General features: G+C 43.1%; 1 non-coding gene across 1 annotated transcript; it reads left to right on the top strand.

Annotated features, from left to right (window-relative positions):
- Window positions 1-3,059: 3,059 nt before the first annotated feature.
- Window positions 3,060-3,166, top strand: LOC119467380. Its single transcript, XR_005195913.1, has one exon. It is a non-coding gene; the product is annotated as a U6 spliceosomal RNA (small nuclear RNA).
- The last annotated feature ends 360 nt before the right edge of the window (window positions 3,167-3,526 follow it).

Here is a 3,526-nt window from a genome sequence, read left to right as displayed (position 1 = left end):
GCCAAGAGGGGACACCCAACCCAGATTAATAAGTTCCAGGTTCCCTTCATGTTTGCACATTAAAAGCACACAATAAATGTTTTTAACAATTTTGCCTTAATCTTACAAAATATGTGTTCCTTGCAAAGCATATAATCACACCCAGCCTTGCAACTCCATATGGGGGCACAGCCAGGGTAGGACTGCTTTCTGGACCCAGAAGTCTAATTAACTGTTTCTCACCAAGCCACCCCAGTTGGCCCTTCAGCCTCCTACCCTACCCCTACCTTGGATGTGCCCTTTGGCAGCGTCTACAGGAGTGGTCTCCCTCTTATTCCCCAAGAAAAGAAAGGTTCTCATACTGTGATCTATGGATGTCTCTGCTCTTGTCTTCTCTGTAAGTTAATTCTATTGCCTTCTGGGTTGGATTGACAACTGCCAAAGGATTTCCTCAGGCCTCTGGGAAATGGACTCCCTGGCTTGTGCCTCTTTCTACACTGACAAATTTAAAAATAAATCATTATATTCTTTCTACTTCCAAATCCTTTATTTTTCCCTCCTAGTTATGAACTAGACCAGAAACCTCAGTCTTCCTGCACTTTCTATTGTCAGGATATTCAGAATCAACTAACATTTACCGAGAAACCACCGTGTGTATCTCATGTTTAGAAATATTACTTAATTGTAATTCCTAATTAGCCCTGGGAGTTAGATAAGTGTTGCCATTTTCAAGATAGGTTCTCTGAAGCTTAGCAAAATAAGTTACTAAGCCAAGTCTCCAAACTCCAGTTCTACTACTTTTCCCTCTCAACAGTCTTGGCTAAACTTTTGGATAGGTGGATAGATGGATGGGTGGAGGGATGGACAGATGGACAGACAGGCAGACGGATGGATGGATGGATGGATAGATGGATAAGAGACAGAGAAGGAAAGAGAAAAGAGAAAGGTATATATTTTTTTGTCTTCATTCTGGTGGCCCACCCCGAAACTACTGAATTACAGTCTCTAGAGATTCTCAGGCAACTAGCCCAGCTGTTTCTGCCAACTGGATTTTATGAGCCATCGCAAGAGACCACATGCAGCTTCATCTAAAACAAATTATTTTTAAGCATGCAGAGTGGGCAGTGCAGATATAAGGAGTTCACAAGAGTGTTTTTGCTTAAAACCCTCTTGTCTCCTGGTCTTCATGAGTCTCCTTTGCAAAGTCAGGTAAGACAAGATTCTAGAACACATATTACCTGCCCCCTGACAATTTAGTTGGTTCAGCAAACATTCATTTGTTGAGTTGCAAGCCAGACACTATACTAGATGATGAAACAACTAAAAGGAAATAAATAGTTCTGCCTCCATGTAAAAACAATGATGATGATGATGATGGTGGGACTTCAATTGAATAAGTGTCATGGGGAGGCAGGTAAAAGGTGATATGAAAAAGAAGCAACAGGAATCCCTTGATAGAAAAGAATTTGCTGGAGGAGGTGGGGATTTCTGCCTGTGTTCTTCAGAATGGGGTATGGGAAAATCTGAGAGGAAAAGAAATTAAATAAGAGCAGAGACTTTGCAAAATTTGTTGAGTTGACTTTTCCTCATGCTGCTTCCCCTGGCATGGGAAGACATTAGCTGGATAGAAGAGACTTCGCAAGAACTGCAATGAATCAAGATGTGTTGGTTTTGTTTTGACACATGGATTTCTTAGGGATTTGATTTTTGTTTTTTCCCAGCCTTCTCCATCAAAGTTGTTTTCAACCAGTCTTGGTTGGACTGGTTGACTCATCCTCAGATATCATAGTTTTCCCACTACAAAAGCATGGAACTGATGCCAATAAACCCACTCCTTATTCCCAGAGGGCTAGGGTGAGTCCCTGCAGAGGGGAATTGCTGGGGTTGGCACCTGGCAGAAATGGACCATCTGTCTTTCCTCCACAATTATTGTCCCTGCCATTGTGAAGGAAACGTTTGCCTCCTCCTCACCCTCAGACCCCTCTTCCTGCACTTAGGGTCTCATTGCCCCTCTCCACCCTCTGACAAGTAGCTGGTGCTTCCTCCTTGACCCCTGACTCACTACGGGGCGTACCCTGCCTCAAAAAACATCTTTTCATCTCACTACCTGGCTCCAACTGTTCCTTTGTCTCCGTGAGGAGCTCTTCGCTCTCTTCTTCGGTATTTCTCTAAGAGGGCTCACTCAGTCCACTCCATTCCACCTGCCACCAGTGGTCTTGTACTAAACTATATATCTGGCCATGCTCCTCTCCTGTTCAGTATCTTCCATGTCCTTCACATGTCTGCCACATGATGACAGCATCAACCCCCAGGTGACTCTTGGACCACAAACCATTCATCCCTTTCCTGTTGAGCTACGGTGGAAAGCCCATGCTTGCTTTTAAGTGCTGCATGATTTGGCTTTGTTTTGTTTTCTGTCATGTCATTCTCTCTGCCTGGAACAGGATTTCTCTCTATCAACACTGGGAGATCTCCTGTTGACCTTATACCCAAGGCTATGTTTGCCCTGTTTCTAGCACCCAGATCAACACCAAGCAAATAAACAGGTGCTCAAGAATATATGTTAAATGAGTGAATAAGCTAGTTAGCAAACAAGTGAAAGAGAATGAATAAATCCTTGGAGAGCCCAGGCCTTCACTGTGAGGCCTCTGGAAGCCTAAGTGAATACTCAGGCATACTCCTTCCTCTGTGCTAATGGCATGTGAAATGCCCTTCTGCTGTCACCCTTACAATCTGGAATACCAGGCTCCTTTCTTGGGTACATAGTCTGTGTCATATTTTGTATCAGCAGCACATAATGCCATGCAATACATAATCAACAATTTAGTTTTACAAACCAATTTGACCATCCGCATTCCCCACATCTCCTGACCTCTTTCTACTGCATTTTCTGACTCCTCGCTTTTCATTCTCTCTCTCTTATCTTCCGAAAATTCCAGACCTCACTCCTTTACCCTAGTATTACTGCCTGAAATGCCCTTTCCTGAATCCTTTCCTATGTGTATTTGAATCCTAAACTCCTCACTGCTAAGAAAAGACCATCCTCCCAAGCCTCCTCAGCGTTCAAGAACATTCCTCCCGTGCTGACTTTAGCAGCACGTATACTAAAATTGGAATGATACAATGAAGATTATCATGGCCCCTGTGCAAGGATGATACGCAAATTCATGAAGTGTTCTATATTTTTCTTCAAACTATACTACAAGGCTACAGTAATCAAAACAGCATGGTACTGGTACCAACACAGAGATATAGACCAGTGGAACAGAACAGAGGTCTCAGAGGCAACGCCACATATCTACTACCATCTGATCTTTGACAAACCAAACAAAAATAACAAGCAATGGGGAAAGGAGTCCCTGTTTAATACGTGGTGTTGGGAAAACTGGCTAGCCATGTGCAGAAAGCAGAAACTAGACCCCTTCCTGACACCTTACACTAAAATTAACTCCGGATGGATTAAAGACTTAAATATAAGACCTAACACCATAAAAATGTTAGAAGAAAACCTAGGCAAAACCATTCAGGACATAGGCATAGGCAAGGA

Source organism: Cebus imitator, unplaced genomic scaffold (genome assembly GCF_001604975.1).
Source record: "Cebus imitator isolate Cc_AM_T3 unplaced genomic scaffold, Cebus_imitator-1.0 Scaffold13, whole genome shotgun sequence".
NCBI classification, from domain to species: domain Eukaryota; kingdom Metazoa; phylum Chordata; class Mammalia; order Primates; family Cebidae; genus Cebus; species Cebus imitator.
Note: the sequence above shows the minus strand (reverse complement) of the source record. Positions and strands in the feature narration are given on the sequence as shown.